At 36.7% G+C, this 18,267-nt stretch overlaps 1 long non-coding RNA gene across 1 annotated transcript; it reads left to right on the top strand.

Annotated features, from left to right (window-relative positions):
* Nucleotides 1-605: 605 nt before the first annotated feature.
* On the top strand, nt 606-6,406 carry LOC135770347 (uncharacterized). Its single transcript, XR_010542597.2, has 3 exons — nt 606-674; nt 6,135-6,153; nt 6,283-6,406. It is a non-coding gene; the product is annotated as an uncharacterized lncRNA (long non-coding RNA).
* The last annotated feature ends 11,861 nt before the right edge of the window (nt 6,407-18,267 follow it).

The following is an 18,267-nucleotide window of genomic DNA, read 5'->3' as shown; positions in this document are numbered from 1 at the left end:
CCTGAGTGCAGATGTCCTGCAGATTTTAGCTCCAACCCTGATAAATCCTCACCTACCTGTAGTTTTCAGGTGACGCTTTAGACATTGATTAGCTATTTCAGGTGTGCTTGATTAGAGCTGGAGCTAAACTCTGCATGACGTTGGCACTCCAGGACCAACGTTGCCTACCCCTTAACCTAAACTAACAATACTTGTATAGCATCTGGAAAGCTAAGTTTACCTATGTGGGAATTATAGCTAAACTCTCTGGGGTCTCGTGAGGTGCCGGCGCCGCAAAATCTTTATTTTTCAATCACTCCGCAAAGAGACTTAGATTACTCTGCTGATTTTGGACATACAGAGTTGTAATCATTAATTACATACAGACTAATACATTTCAAACGTTTATTTCTTTATTTTTGATGATTATAACTAAAAACTAAGGAAAAACCCGAAATCAGTATCTCAGAAAATTATTTTTAAACCAAATGTCTGCTGATCTAAATGCATCTGTAAAATAATCAAGCAAAGGGATGAAGTAAATATACATAAATATATTTATAAAAACATTCAAATATCACACTTCACCTTTCTTGTTGTGATATTAATGCATGTGTTGTTCACAGCTCAAATGATCTGTATGCAGTTGTGGCAGTCAAAACTGTCCCTAAAACCCGTATACCATCACCAAAGAGGTATTGTGCATTTTAACCCAGTCAGTCTCTAAAACTGTAAACTGTATAGTTTTTGTAGTGTATTAATGTAGTGTAGTGAAGTATCTGTCTACACTAAGAGTGCATCATATTGGCAAAAAATATTTTTTTTTGGACTGTGCGTTTCCATAAAGGACCTTTAACATCACACTTTCATTCATAAATTTAGATGTGAAGCACTGACCATTAGAATGCTCCACTTTGGCAGGTTGAACCTCATATACAGTAGGCTATACATTTGTTGTGTTTGACTTCATTGCTAGTGATGTCCGGTTCACGAACAAATAGGTTTTTTGAAACGGTTCTTTTCAGTGAACTAAGTAAACCAAATGGACTGAATTGTTTAAAAGAGTTTGTCTCTTGAGACGCAATGATCCACAAGTCACTGACTTTTAGATGTGATCCACAGTCATTCCGATTTTAAATAAGAGAGAGTAATCAGTCGATATAGTGTATCAACTAATAGGAGCTCTCTGCAAAGGTACACTGACTGACCTGGTGAACTTTGTTGATACAGAGGATGTGCAGCATACATACTGGAATTCCAGAGTCATTAATTCACTGAATCAAGAATTTGTTTCTATCGGACGCGTCCAAATTGATGAGCCGTTAATACTGCGCATGCATTTACTGAACAGCACGATACAGCGATTTTCGAGTCAGAAACAGGTTCAATAGAATATATAAATCAACCATACATGACTTTACTTCAACATGTTTTAGTGTTTAGTGTTTTACCCTCCTGGATGATAGAATAAGATGTGAATGATGTCATTACGTGAGTACGTTAAAGAACTGGTGAATCGTTTTTTTGAAGGTTCTTTGAAACGTTCTGACTTCCCATCACTACATCATGCCGATCTGTACAATCTGATTGGTGTGTGAAATCAAATAACAGCGGTGGCGCAAAAGTGACTGGAGAGCAGACTGGTGTGGCGGCACAAGAACTGACAGGCCAATGACATCAAAGTACAGCAATTAAAGAAATCACACAAAGTATTTAGGCTTGTTTGAGATGAGCAATTTCTGCCCAGAATCAATCACCGGTGTTCGCCGCGAAATGCATGGGGGTAAGAAAAGTGTCTGAGTTAAGTCCTACTTGCTTTGATGCCATGCTGACATGTGCCAAAAAACTCTCGTAATGGAGAGAGGGGCTCGTTGGACTCTGCAGCCGGGCGCAGTTGTTCTCCATTGGGGTCCTAAGATGGCGGAGTGAGAGGTGGTGTTCTCAGCATGCTCCGATTCAAAACTTAAAATTAGCCAAGTAATCAATCCAGTTTGGCCCTGTCCCAAATGGTGCACTTCATGTGGACTTTCGGTCTCGTGGTCTTAAATTGCACATGCTCGCTTAGTCTACGTGTCCGTAGAGTGTCCCATCTGTAATTTTTACACTTTAAAGTGTGATCATCAGCGCCCCCTTGATGCGGTCTCCGGCGAAGCCTGGACTGCAGCAGGCTTCATGCAGTTTACCAACCCAGACCAATCCGACGAAGGAAGGGAGGAGTTCACACTGACGGGCAACTTCCCTTCCTATTTACGGCGTGACGCTCGAGTCTGTCCTAAAACACGTGCACCCACGTGGACTCGCATCAAGGGTCTCTAAAGTCTGCACTCTATGATCAAAGTGTGGACTCTGAGGAGGACCACAAGTCCGGAGTGTGCCATTTGGGACAGGGCCATGAATTGTAATAGCCATATTTTATTTACTAACAATGATGTCGGCCCATGTTTACAACTTAAGTTCTCTTCATGAAGCATGCTATGAAGACGTGATTGTGGAGATTGAAGTGGCATAAAATGGTAACATGACAAGGCCTTGTCCAAAGAAAGCAAAGTTAACACTCTGAGGTCCAAAAATGCGGTGCAAAAATCAGTACAAAACCATGAAGTGGAAAGACATATTTACAATTTTTGGACTTAAAGTTATATGGTAACATGAGCCACATGAAGATTATGAAACAGCTCATAGCAAAGCTTTGTTGTGTATCACTCAAAGTTTTAGTTTCTTAGCATTGCATGTATAAAGACTTTGGAAATGCCAGTCATGTGATGTTCACTTACATATTTCGAAACTTTTTTCAAACTGACACAAAGTTGTCTGCTAAAAAGACGACCTTGCTAAAGATGATTTAGTTCCTAATGATCATGCTAAAGAAGACACAGCAAATGCAATTCTCCAGGCGGTACACGAGCTAACTTAAAAAAACGGAAGACCAAACTCAGCGCTTTATACACTTTGAAAAGCTAAATGGGGCCAATTCATTAGCTATTGACAATAATAAGAAATACATAGCTGAACTGCAGTCTCAAGAAATGCATCTTAAAAAAGAGAATGCAATTCTGAAGAGCGCGTGTGATAAACACACTCGATATAAGAAAAGGTGGAACCTAAGGTTGATCGGCTTGCCTGAAGAAGTTCACAAGATGTCCGGGAGTCATTGGGATTTTGACTTGGATTATCCCTTGGTCGGTGGAGAGGCTGTGACACTGTGGATACCCTGCACAGGCTTGGTTACAGAGAGAGAGTGCGGCTTCCTCAAACAACGTCTCCAGAGTTGTCATCATTCAGTTACAATTCGTACATTGCAGGATGAAGTCTGGAGAAAATACAATAATGCTAGAGTCTGTAAAGATCTTCACATCAGCTTCAAGGAAGGCTTCTCCAAGGAAACAGACTAGCCCGTGCTAAACTGTGGCCCTTTGTACAGGAGGCCCATCGGAGGGGGAAGCATGCATACCTAAAGGAAGGCTACGTGTTGATTGATAACAAAAGGTTGGACCTAGACTGACTTTTTTGTTTGCTTTATTGGTACTGTTCTAAGGTATGTTTTAAAGTGTTATAGGGCTATTACAAATGACTACAAGTTTTTGTGTGGCTAGTAAGATTTCTCATTGCTGCTCATACTCTTGGTTAATTTTCTAGTTGTCTGTGCATATATAGACTCTTGTTTATGTTATCCTTGTTACCGTTAAATGTAAGGGGACTGAAAAAATAATGTCAAAAGGAAGGCAATTTTTCTTTATTGTAAGAAGCAGAAGGTGAACAGTGTTATTTTGCAAAAAACCTATTCTGAATGTGAGGACACACAATTTTGGAAAATTCAGTGGGGGGGCTGCTTATTTCAGCCATGATACATCTCATTCAGCTGTGGTTATGATTTTATTTACATTTAAATTTTATTGATTGTTGGAGATTTAAGAATCCTGGAGTTAGAAAATACACATGGTTCAACGCATCTAACAATGGTCAGTGCTCCACGTTGGACTACTGCCTTATTCCATTTAACTGGATTGATAATATTTCTAAATGTGAAATCTCGTCAGCTCCCCTGACTGATCATTGCTCAGTGACTTTAATCCTTACCATAATTAAGAACAAGCGACAATAAAACTCAGTTTTGGAAATTCAATAGTAGTCTTTTACTTAGTAAAGAGTTCTGTGAAGAAGTAAAAAATTTCCTTGATGAGGTAATTTCTTTAGATTCTCATCCACTGAATGAGAGTGGTTTAAATTTAAAGTTAAGGAAGTAGCAAATAAAAGGGGAAAACTCTCTTCTCAGCAAAAGCGGGTCAAACTAAATGTGTTTTCAATTGTTACTAAAAGAAAGCCCATTTAGATTTAAGTGTAATCAACAAGGAGGTTGATTTTTTCTAAGAACTTATATTATTCTAATTACTCTAAGGTATGCTGCAAATCCTTTTTTCAAGCAATTCAAGGTTGTATTTTAAATGACTTTAAAATACTATCGAGGATGATTTAATAATTGAGGAGTTTGATGAAGCTATTAATCAAATGGCCAAGGGAAAATCACCTGGCTTAAATGGCTTAACGGTGAATCTCTCTTTTTTTGTTGTTGTTGTTGAAAGGATAAACATCAGCTTTTATTTGAAGCCCTTTGTGGGTGTATTTTAAATCTAAATCTCTCTCCCACAATGTACTGTAGTATGGTCTTGATTGATTCCAAAGACAGACAAATATCTGCTTTCTATTGATATTGGAGACCAATAACCCTGTTAGGAACGGATTACAAATTACTAGCTCTTGTTATGGCAATCGCCCTGATAGTGGCTTGTCAACGGTTATTTGGGAATGTCAATGTGCCTTTATAAAGGGGAGAAATATACATTTTCATGAAAGACAATATGTTGGACTACAGTCAAGTAATAGAAAAAGAGAGTCTAATACTATTTCTTGATTTTTTTAAAAGGCATTTGACTTGTTAGAGCATGGCTATATTGTTCAAACAATAAAGATAATGGGTTTTGGTTATACATTTTGCAACATAATTAAAATTTTGTATTCAAACATATCTAGTTCAGTATCTTTGGGATCTGAAATAAGTCCTGGCATCAAAATATCTAGAGGAATTCTTCAAGGATGTCCATTATCTCCAACAATTTTTATTCTGACAACTCTTATCACTTTAGCTATTGTCAAAGATTTTAATTTGCAAGGCATTAAGATTTTTGAAAAGGAATTTAAGATTAGACAATCCCCGGGCCAATACACATTAACCTGTGTCATCAGCAAGTCTTTTCCCATCGTGCTTTTCTTCAACGCAGTCGGTGGATGCAACTGTGCCCGGCTGCAGAGTCCGATGAGCCCACCTCTCCATTGCGGGAGTTTTTTGGCACACGTCAGCGTGACATAAGAGCAAGTCGGATGTTTGTGGGCAACTGGCTTGCTAGATTGGTGAATTTTTCCGACTTATAAGCTCATTTTCACTCCTTCCTCACTGCAGCCATCTGCTCTCGTCTAAATTTCAGGCGAGGCAAGCCGCATCTCAAACATGCCTGTTGCTTTGAGTCACTTTTGCTGTACTTTGACATCACCAAGCGTTCTGCTTAGTGCTAAATTAAGTCTAACCCAGCTCACACGGCACTGTAAACAAACAGTCCATGAAGTGAAGGAGAAGTGAGAGTTCACTTCAAAATGAGAGTGTACATGCAATTAGACAGTAGGTGGTTGTATGTGGTCTTGACACCTACATGCCATTAAAAATACAAAAACATCAATGCCTTCTATTTAGCCCTTTCAATATGAACCAGAGAGTAACATAATGTGAGAGCAAATCACATGAAAAACTTTAGCAGATGCCTTGGTATTTACTATAGTAAACTGTAGTAATATTTTGAGACAACCATTATACGTCATCGACCCAGAACGCACTATGCACAAAAAAATATTGCAGCCTCCACAGCTTAAAATGAGTATTACTATTTTTTAAGCACCTTTATTAAGTGCCAGTTAGATATTTATGATTATGCTAAAGTGTGTTTACTAAAAAGTTGAATATCTTTCTTTGACATTTGGCAGATAAAAATTTTCAAACTTTATACTAATCAGATGTAACGTGTTTAAATAAATTAAATTTAAAATTAATTCATTTAATGATTTATTAACTTATTTTTTTATTGTTTATTGTCTATTGTGCAATTTAGTCAGAGAAAATCCTGCGCTGTAAGTATATAATCGATCTTTACCATTTCTTTACACTATTTCAGTGAATTAACAGTTTCTTGACCTCAAATAGTGTCTGAAATCTTATTGACTGATTTTACCTCTTTGTCTCTGAATTTATACTTCAAGATTGTGGATTGTGAAGATTATTAAACCAACATGGAAGATCTCAACATTCATGGAAACGTCTAATGAAAATGCTCCACATCCCCTCCAAAATGTGCTAAATACAGTGTTTAAAACAGAAAAAGACAAAAGTTAAACATATTATTTTAGTCAATATTAAAGAATACAATGTTGTCATGTATTTGTCATGGAAAAATAGCATCAATATTTTAATTCACATGCTTTTATACATATTATACTTACTGTAACTTTGTCTGATTTGTTTGAAATCTGGATCTCTCTTTGGCTTTTCAGTTCTAATGAGCAATTTGGCTAAGCAAACAACTTTTCACTTACAAGGATAATTCACCTAAAAACTAAATTTTTGTCATCATTTACTCTTGTGTTGTTTTCAAACCTGTATGAGTTTCTTTATTTTGTTGAAGATACAGTAATTTAATAAATGATGGTGAGAATGGTACCCATTGACTTTCTTGTTTTTCCTATTATGGCAGTAAAGTGTGTGGTTATTATCATATATTGAAATATTTTCTTTTGTGTTTAACAGAATGAAGAAACTCATACAGGTTTAGAAAACAGGGTGAGAAAATGATGACAGAGTTTAAGTTTTGGGTAAACTATCCCTTTAAGTATACAAATTATCATTATCATTGTACAGTACATATAAAACAATTCTAAATTTACATTTACATGAAAAATATTGAAGTAAACTTAGGTGTCCTGATCACGGGACAGTGCCAGTTAACGGGTTAACCTAGAACTGAGCTTCTGTCACAAGTAGTGCATTCCATCCTTGACCTGTCGCCATATGTCCCAACCTCTTTTTCGCTGCAAGCACTCCAAACCTCCAAATCTGAACTGCAAACCTGGGGCCGTATTCACAAAGCATTTTATCTTACCACTAAGAGTACTCCTAAATCGCACTAAAAGATTTTAGCTAGGAGTTTTCTCTTAAAAGTTATTCACAACGCCTTTCAGACCTACTTTTAGTAAGGAAAAATGATAACTCCTAAACTAAGAGTGAGTCTTCGTTGCTACGGATGACGTCAATTCTCATGCACGAGCTGCCTCGCAATGACCACGGTGATTGGTTGTTAGATGACCGGGCTGTCATGCGTAACATAACACAGACGCACCAAGTTGCATGGAATTACAACATCGAAATATGTCTGTGTCCTACACAAAATAATAATAGTAATGCCATCGAAATGCATATATTAAAGAAAAGTCGTGAATGAAATTAAATTAAATCAAGGTAGCCTAATACCCAAATGAAAACCGCCAATTGCCTAATAATAAAAAACGACATTGCATTAACACTTCCTTGATTAATTGACATCCTATTAGCCTAAATAGACTACTTAAAGCAAGGAAATGTTGCCCATATTGAAGAATCCTAATGTAATAAATAAATGACGGTGGATTATGAACTCGCCAAAACGGAAAAGAAAGCCCAACTGGATGCTGCTGTCCCAGTTGGTGCTGGAAAAAGAAACGTAATAAAAGGGAAATTCGGCACTGAGATATCAAGCAAAACTAAGCGTGAAACATGCGAGACAATGATGCGTGGGTCAATGTACAAAACAACCGGCACCCGACCAACGTTTTCAAGTAACCCGCCCGCAAGTCGGACCGCAAAAAATCCGCGGGTGACCTCAGGCATCCGCTCATTTCGGATCAACCCGCGCATTACTGATGGGAGAGGATTTGTTGCAGATCAATGCAGCATTCCCGCTTGTGTCGCGGACCCCGGACGACTGCGAGAGGCGGTGGTATATGCATTACAATCGCAGTAGAGGGTTGAGATTGCAGCCTTTAAACAGACTAGCATGGCAAAAGGTATGCCTATAATATTAAATATTTAATTTCATTATTGTTTCATGTAATTCTAAAAAACTTCCTGCTTGCCATGAATGTAATGAATTATGAAACAAATGTTATAAACGATATGCTTACATTAAAGTGTGCTTTTAAGTATGTGCAATGCTTTTGAGTTGGTGAAACTGTCCATGTTAAGGAGGATCAGCACCTAAGACATTTTAAGATCCTTTGTGAATAGGTCTTAGTGAGTTAGGAGTCCTCTCGACTTCTTTTAAGCTGTCTCAGACTTAGGTGCTACTTTTAGGGCTAAAATGCTTTGTGAATTACTCTTAGTGAAAAAAATTAGGAGTCCTAAATTTAGGAGTGACACGCCCAGTATTTTTAGGAGTTGCTCCTAAATTCGCCAGTTAGGAGCTACTTTTAGCCTTAAAATTCTTTGTGAATACGGCCCCTGGCCTACCCTACTGTACCTACCTTTACGTATAAATTACGTCAAATGTCCATAATAATAATAATGTGCATAAAATATTTTACGTTTTTATAAAGTATATTGTGTTCTTTTTTGTCATCATGCCCGGCAGGATCCGACTCAAATCAAGCCCTGCTAGAGGGTCTTACTGTTTGCAAATTATGAAAGCTGTCACTGAGACCATGCCCTTATTAATACCATTAAGTACCTTCGAGGTGCTAATATGCAGACTTTGTGTATAAGGTGTACTTTTTGAAAGTGTGCTGTCCAAGTGATCGCTTTTTCTGAGAGTGTGCTGCCCTCTAGAGGATATGAAATAAAATATTAATAAAGGTTTTTGTTTACAGTAGAGTTTTTGATAACACAGCTAAACACAAGGGAAGATTACAAAAAAATGTTTGTGAAAAATTACCCATTGTTGGTATAGCATATCTCTATCAACACCTAAATCCATTCTTTTATATTAATTGCACAGACACTTTTGTTTGATGGGTGAGGTTTTTGTTAAACATAAAACATTCCAGGGTTATTTAGCGGGACTAGACATCAAAACACATCTCATTAAAACTCCCTTCTTTCTATCCATTAAGGCATTTCTCAGTTTATTTTTTATTTATTTTGTATTACATAGTCATTTTCACCCAACCTTACACGTTCAAGGAGGGTGTTGAAATAGCAATGGTGAGTCATGGAAAAGTATATTACATTTGGATGTATGTAATTAACTGTCAGGGTTTTGGTTTCATTTAGTTTGTTTTTATCATGGTTCATCATTACTCTTTGTGTTTGTTACCTTTTATTAGTCACACCTGTGTTTAGTTATCACTCATCATTAGTTACAGCTGTTTGTCATTATCATTTACCCTTTATAGTCTGCCCTAATGTGCCTGTCCATTGTCTGATCTCGTCTGTATGTATCTTTGTTATCATGTTTTCTGTCCTTCGTGATTAAAGTCCTGTAAGTTTTATAATCCTGCCTATTTGTCATCATTTATGTTAGAGAACTGTGACAGTAACGTGTTATTTCCCATGTTCACATTTCCGTTTCTAGTACATGCAAGTGATGCAAGTGTGAAAACAGTTAAGCTGTTAAACTGGTGAAAGTCATGACATACATCGATCAGCCATAATATTATGACCAACTGCCTTATATTGTGAAGGTTCCTCTTTTGCCACCAAAACAGCCATGACACATCAAGGCATGGACTCCACTAGACATTTTTATCAGAACCAGCATTCACTTTTTCAGCAGTTTCAGCTACAGTAGCTCATCTGTAGGATCAAACCACATGGGCGAGCCTTCGCTCAATGAGCCTTGGCCCTGTCGCCGGTTCATCACTAGGATCACTTTTGATAGGTACTGACCCACTGCAGACCGGGAACACGGGGATGCTTTGACCCATTCTTCTAGCCATCACAATCGGGCCCTTGTCAAAGTCACTCAGATTCTTACGCTGGCAAATTTTTCCTGTTCAAAGTTGTCCTCAAAGATGATGTGTCAGAAGCTGGAAAAATTAAAGAATATATGCCTATAAATAAGGGCCAAATTGTGATGGCTAGACGACTGCAAGAAGTTGAAAGCCGTTTCATCTGAAACATTTAAACTAGTTTGCATACAATCACTGCCCGTTTCTCAATGTCAAGGATACTTCCTTGGCAGGACTAGTCCTTACAAGTCACTTCCTTCAGAGGCTAGGCGAGGCTCCTCTTTGGAGAACACGTAAATGGAACAGGCTAGCAAGTGCACGTCATTGCGTCAATGAAAGGTGTGCTTTCAGCATTGCGAGCATAGGATTGTGGGTGATTTTAGCGGTGAGGAGCGCGAAATATACACATATGCATCCTTTCCTGGAATATTTCTCGAACAAAGGAGTCAGTCCTTGGCTGAAATTCAGAGGATCCTTGACATTGGAACAGTCCTTCGACGGACGTCGATGACGTAGCATCCTCGAAATTCTGGCTTCCGAGGATCCTTCCTTGACATTGAGAAACAGCTACTATTACCCCAGCCTACATCTACAGCAATATTTTGTTTTTCAAAAACTTTAACTTGTACTTGTTAAACCACAAAACCAAGAAAAGGGAAATCCCTTTAGATCTTGGTGGGCGTGGACATCAGATCACTACTATTGAAACTTAAAAAAAATCATAATTCTGTCTTCTGCTGAACAAGAGAAGGATTTGTTACTTTTTTATTTTGTTTCAGTTGTTTCTCATCCAGTCCAATTGACCTATGTCTAAGCCACGCCCCCTCCACTCACTCAGACAAACAATCAGTATTTGGTGATAGGCGCTATGGCAGCTGTCACCGCTGGAGGCAATTTCACAGGAGGCAATTGATGATTTTTAAAGACAGAAAGACTATATATCATCTCGAAGTCACCAAAATGGCCTTAACTATGCATTGGAGGGTTATATTAATAATTTTATTGTTGAGAAGGTCGACAAAAAGCTTAAATGTAAAGGTCAGTGTAAACGCGATAAACCGCCATAATGACCAAACAAAAGTCAATTGTTTGAGCAGGGGGCTGAGAAGGTAAGGATGAAACTTGGAAGCGAAAATTACATTTAAGTGTATTAAAAGAAACTTATTTTGTCCCCATTCACTTCTTGTTTTCTAATGGTAAAGGGCTACACTCAATAAACCCATGATGATAACAACAGTGAAAAACACTTTAGGTGGTAAACTGATGAAAGTCATGAGATGTGCACTGTTACATAGTTCTGCATGTTGTGTTTGGGATATGTTTTTAACATTTGTGCTTGTTTGCAGTTTATAAGTGGGATTTTTTTATATAAGAGGAAGCATTGTGATCCAGGGATGAAAGGACTGATATATCTTCCGTATCAAGGGACTGTGTCACTTTTTACTTCTATTTATTTACTCAGAATACTGGAATTCTGTTTTCAGTAAATATGTGTGCGCGTGTGCGTATGCGTGTGTGCGGGTGTTCATTTCTAAAATGTGTTGCGCCTAGTGTTATTGAAGTTTTAAAATACAGAGAAGTATACGAGTTCATGCTGACAATCTCACACTTTTTGTGCAAGCAAGCAACCTGTCAGAAGAGAAGACAATGGAGGCAGTGATACAAAACTTAAATGTCTTCAACAGAAACCAAATAAATGTAATGGAGAAACAATGTGAAATGAACAATCCCAGAACATACACACACTCCTATTGTCACAGATTTCCCAGTATTATCTTTAAATTCAACATGGGGTATCTTTAACGATGGGGAATACATAGACAAGTCCTGGTTGAGATTGAGGAGTCAGGTTAGTTCAATACAGCAGTATAAAAACAGCTTAAACGAGACCGGACAAGGAGTGTGTGTATGATTGCAACCTAAATAGTGTGGTGAGAGTAACTGGTGACAGTTGATAGGTGACAGTAATCAAAATTTAGGTGAAAGTGATCGTGGGTGATGAGTGTGGGGAGAACCTGGCGAATCCTTTACACAACCTTTCCAGCTTTAGGCAACTGTGATAGAAGCATGAAGTTTGCAAATACATGGATGTTATTTTAACACATTTGTTTTAAGAGTGTAACATGAACTATACATGAACAAAGCTTGTTCAGCATTTATTAATCATATGTCATGTTAATTTCACCCTGTATCAATGCACAATTTAAAATGTAAAATAATTTTTAATGAATGCATTTTATTTGCTGTATGGTTATCACTTAAAAAAAATGTATGAAAATATAATCACATGATTGTGTGCTAATGACTGAAGATCTCTAATGTGTGAGACCGAGGCAGCATCACTTCTGGTAAGCTTTGTTTATATGTGTGAATTATAGCTAAGTTAGTATATGCTCAAAAAAAAAAAAAAAAAAAAAAAAAAAATTATATATATATATATATATATATATATATATATATATATATATATATATATATATATATGAAGAGTTTGGTTCCAAAACGCAATAAAGGCCATTTTTGAAAAATATGAGTTACTGCCAAAATCAGTATTATATCAGGTCAGTATTTAAAAGTAAATTCTTAATTTTACGCAAAATCCAATATCCGCTGTGTTATTCTGTCATCTTTTCTCCCTTTTTTTCCCAAAACGCAATAAACGCCACTCCTCCTTTTTTACAGAACGCAATAAATCCACTCCACAAATTACAGCGCACTATTCCACGCAATGTAAACAAACAATGGTGGCGCGTTGAGTACACAGAATCCTAGTTTTCCTCATCTACTTTGTACTTCGTGATCAACAAACAAACAAAAACAAAATAATACTTTATTAGCATTGATAAACCTGTGGTGGCTTTCTGTGACGGGAAAGAAATGTAAGACATCAATATCTAATAATTTACGCGAGAGGAACTCGGGAGACGATCACTTGTTCTCCTGACAGCATCTAGCTTCTCTCGTGCTAACACGTTGAACACAGGGGATCTTATGAAAAACTTTCCATAATTTTACTCAAAGTCAATGAGAATCACAGCTGATCGCTGTGAAAAATGTTAAGCGACGACGTCAAGTATAACAGCAGCAATGACAGTGTTCTTAATATGACAAAGTAAGTGTTTTGATTAATGCCATTAATGTTTATTTTTTTACATCATTTGTACAACTGTTCAACTTAATGAATATAAAATGGCAAAAATGAATGAACATTTATACATTGATTGAATAGATTCATAGAATTTTGAAAAAAGTGTCATGGATTTATTGCATTTTGTGGAAAAAATAATTCGTTTTTATAATAAATCTTTGAAAATCAAGTTATGGATTTGAATTTTTTATGTTTTTATAACCCAAAGATGCTATGTGAAAGTTTATAACAGAAAATAGTGGTTTTCATCTTGTCACTTTCTTGGTATAGAAAACACGTTTTTACCGAAATTTGTCAAAATGGATTTATTGCGTTTTGGAACCAAACTCTTCATATATATATATATACAGTCTTGTTCAAAATAATAGCAGTACAATGTGACTAACCAGAATAATCAAGGTTTTTAGTATATTTTTATTGCTACGTGCCAAACAAGTTACCAGTAGGTTCAGTAGATTCTCAGAAAACAAATGAGACCCAGCATTCATGATATGCACGCTCTTAAGGCTGTGGAATTGGGCAATTAGTTGAATTAGTTGAAAGGGGTGTGTTCAAAAAAATAGCAGTGTGGCATTCAATCACTGAGGTCATCAATTTTGTGAAGAAACAGGTGTGAATCAGGTGGCCCCTATTTAAGGATGAAGCCAACACTTGTTGAACATGCATTTGAAAGCTGAGGAAAATGGGTCGTTCAAGACATTGTTCAGAAGAACAGCGTACTTTGATTAAAAAGTTGATTGTAGAGGGGAAAACCTATAAAGAGGTGCAAAAAATGATAGGCTGTTCAGCTAAAATGATTTCCAATGCCTTAAAATAGAGAGCAAAACAAGAGAGACGTGGAAGAAAACGGAAGACAACCATCAAAATGGATAGAAGAATAACCAGAATGGCAAAGGCTCAGCCATTGATCACCTCCAGGATGATCAAAGACAGTCTGGAGTTACCTGTAAGTACTGTGACAGTTAGAAGACGTCTGTGTGAAGCTAATCTATTTTCAAGAATCCTCCGCAAAGTCCCTCTGTTAAAAAAAGGCATGTGCAGAAGAGGTTACAATTTGCCAAAGAACACATCAACTGGCCTAAAGAGAAATGGAGGAACATTTTGTGGACTGATGAGAGTAAAATTGTTCTTTTTGGGTCCAAGGGCCACAGGCAGTTTGTGAGACGACCCCCAAACTCTGAATTCAAGCCACAGTACACAGTGAAGACAGTGAAGCATGGAGCATGATATGGGCATGTTTCTCCTACTATGGTGTTGGGCCTATCATGCATACCAGGGATCATGGATCAGTGTGCATATGTTAAAATACTTGAAGAGGTCATGTTGCCCTATGCTGAAGAGGACATGCCCTTGAAATGGTTGTTTCAACAAGACAATGACCCAAAACACACTAGTAAACGGGCAAAGTCTTGGTTCCAAACCAACAAAATTAATGTTATGGAGTGGCCAGCCCAATCTCCAGACCTTAATCCAATTGAGAACTTGTGGGGTGATATCAAAAATGCTGTTTCTGAAGCAAAACCAAGAAATGTGAATGAATTGTTAAAGAATCATGGAGTGGAATAACAGCTGAGAGGTGCCACAAGTTGGTTGACTCCATGCCACACAGATGTCAAGCAGTTTTAAAAAAACTGTGGTCATACAACTAAATATTAGTTTAGTGATTCACAGGATTGCTAAATCCCAGAAAAAAAAATGTTTGTACAAAATAGTTTTGAGTTTGTACAGTCAAAGGTAGACACTGCTATTTTTTTGAACACACCCCCTTCAACTAATTGCCCAATTGCACAGCCTTAAGAGCGTAAAAATATACTAAAAACCTTGATTATTCTGGTTAGTCACATTGTACTGCTATTATTTTGAACAAGACTGTATATATATATATATATATATATATATATATATATATATATATATATATATATATATATATACATATTTCTGCATTTTCCTTAAGCAGTTTACTTTAATTTGTTTTTAAGATGAGTTGGAAGTTTACTTAATCCATTTGTGATGGGACAACATAACTTGTTTCTTGTTTGTTGACATAATCGGTGTAAGTCATGACTTTCACCAGTTTACCAGCTAAATTGTTTTAGCTATTTTTTAGCATGAGGAATCTAACTCTTTTAATGTGTTTATATTTCAGAATGCATTAAATTAGATCCATTAGATCACCTGTCCTCTTAACCCTCTGGGGTCCGACCCTTTTGGGACACTGTCAGAGGTTCTGACATGCTCTCACGTTTGGTCTTTTTTCAGTTGCTCTAAAACACATTAATGGCTAATATCACATAACACTGTATTCAGCACAAACTGTGCTATAGTAATATGTAAGATTAATGTATGTACATGTTTGTATTTTTAAGTAAATGATGTTTATGCGTGGTTAGTAAAAAAAAGAAAACAAAAAGTTGCTGAAATAAGGCCAAGGAACACATCCTAAACATTTGTAAACAAGCAAAAAAGTTATCTACTCTTGTAGAGTAGAGAATTTGCTACAAAAAGATGTAAAAACCATTTAACCCACTCACTCACATGAAACAATACATTGATTTAACTTTTGTAAGACACCTTTTGCTGTGTAAAGGCAATATGCAAGGGCGGGTCAATGGTCATGAATATTGATGTGTTTCACACCAGAGACCCAACCCCCTAATGGCTCAGTGAGGAATGTTGGGACAAAAGAATGAATGCGGGGAGACTTAAAGGAGCATTTCACCCATATAAACATTAATATTTATTGAAAGTGTGTCATATTTGTAGTCGAAATGTAACATACATTTAGAATTTGGTGCTTATTTGACAGAGAAAAGGGGTTTGTAGGCTCACCCCCTCAACAAAGATATTGGACTTCCTTCATTCAATGATGCAAAATGATGATTTTTACATCATTGAAAGAAGGAAGTGCAACACTGAAATCTGTATTTCTCCTGTCTCAGCAGCAACTGAGGAAATGATGCATGACCATTCAAAAACATGACTGGGGTTCTAACTATACAAAGTTTAATGCAAATGGGTGAAGTGTCCCTTTAAAGAGAGAATATTTTGTTTGTAGTTTAAAAAAATAGGTTACAGTAAAGTACAAAAGACTTAAGACTTTTATCTGAAATTAGTAAAATAAAAGTCTTATAGGGTTGCAAAAAATGCTAAAAACATGAACAATACAATAGAGTTAAAAAGCTTTATTGTAATTATCAATAAAGAAGCATCATTGTAATTATAAATAATAAAGTAACAATACATGTAACAATATTCTATATGACCAGTACAATATGGCTCTAATTAAAAGAAAATTATTCTAAATGTCAGCTATGAATGTACAGTTTGGTGTGCATCTAAAAATACTTCACAATATAAAAAAATAAGGTATACATTTGTAAACCATCACACACTGTAACTCTTTGAGAATGGAGTTAAATGTTGTCGTGCCATTGTTCAAAACAGTTCCTATTTAACTGATGGAACATTACATGTTTGTCGTCTTCTGGGTGACTCATGTGCACATTCCATGAAATAGTGCAGTATCTCTCTCTTGACATTACTCTGGCAGGAAAAGGCACGGAGAAAACATCGTCCTGTCTCCAGTAGTGCCTGATGGAGATCATCTTTAGTGCAGGAAAGAAACGCAAAGTGTGTGGAACCACATCAATATCAGCCTCTGTTTTCCATGACAGAATGGACCTGCTGCTGCTTGCCTGGATGTTGGTCTTGACTCTTTTTGCAACAGGTGCCTTATCACTGTCAGTGGTAAATCTGTAAATAAATAAATAAATAGTTTCGGTAAATAAATGGTTTCGGACCAATTTTAACATCACAGTTGATATGCGGCCAGGTCTCTGGATTTTTTAGGCTTCTCCACCTTTATATATAATAATTTAATTAAAAGAAACGTTGAGACATTGATAAATTATAAAAGAAAGACGTTTAACCTATCGCACGAGTCCACCACGCACATTTACAATGCACCTGTTGCAACGGTGTTTAGCGTCTCCGCCAGCAGCAGGACCAGCGCATCGGGGAATATGAAGAACTGAATAAAAACCTTAAATACTGTGCATAATCTATAAAAGACTTCTTTCGGTAGTCATGTAAAAAATGCCGTGTAAAGCCTTGAATTTTAATTGATGCATAGCGAATGTGTAAGGTAAAGCAACCTGCATGTTTATTTCGTTTTGTTTTGATTTATTATTTTTCTGCCCGCCGCGACTGCGAGCAACAGAGCAGCCCCCCTCCGCTTTTAAAAAAATAGTGTGTTGATAATAAACATTTAAACTAACATTGTTATATGCTGAAAATATATATATTATATAGACGTTATTGTAGGCAAGTGAATTGTTGATTTGAGAGGCTCATTTGATCAAACAAGTCGTCGACGTTAGCTGTCCGCCGCTATCCGCTTGGTCATTATCAAAAACCCAACCCATTCTCACCAAAAGCATACAAATGACACGCAGTGTGATTATCGTGCAATAGATACGCCAAATTCCGATTTTGCGTGCATATGATACGCCAGTCCTTCCCATTCACTTATATGGCGAATCGTTTCGTGACGTTTTATTTATTGTTTTCTCATTTGTTTTCTGTTTTTTTTTACCATTTTCGCTTGGGTTTAGGGTTAGAACAACTTTTTGTTATATAAAAATGACATCCTAACCCAAACCCCAACTCTAACCCCAACTCCAAGCGACCAAATATAGATAAAAACTTAGAGAAACCTGTATATTAAATAACCTGCTTAAACAAATGTGAAATCTAACCCTAAACCCAAGCGAAAATGGTTTAAAAAACAGAAAACAAATGAGAAAACAATAAATAAAACGTCACGAAACGATTCGCCATATAAGTGAATGGGAAGGACTGGCGTATCATATGCACGCAAAATCGGAATTTGGCGTATCTATTGCACGATAATCACACTGCGTGTCATTTGTACGCATCTTGGTGAGAACGGGTTGCAAAAACCTTAATTTAACAAACAAAAAAGGCTCTAAAATAAATAAAAGATATTTTATAATTTTGACAGTTAAAACTGAACTGTTTAATTGCTGCAATAGTCAGCTGTTAGCAATCTGTTTTGTTATTTCTGCGGATTTCTTTTGCAAAATCTATGCGGAATTATT

Source organism: Paramisgurnus dabryanus, chromosome 8 (genome assembly GCF_030506205.2).
Source record: "Paramisgurnus dabryanus chromosome 8, PD_genome_1.1, whole genome shotgun sequence".
Classification (NCBI taxonomy): domain Eukaryota; kingdom Metazoa; phylum Chordata; class Actinopteri; order Cypriniformes; family Cobitidae; genus Paramisgurnus; species Paramisgurnus dabryanus.
Note: the sequence above shows the minus strand (reverse complement) of the source record. Positions and strands in the feature narration are given on the sequence as shown.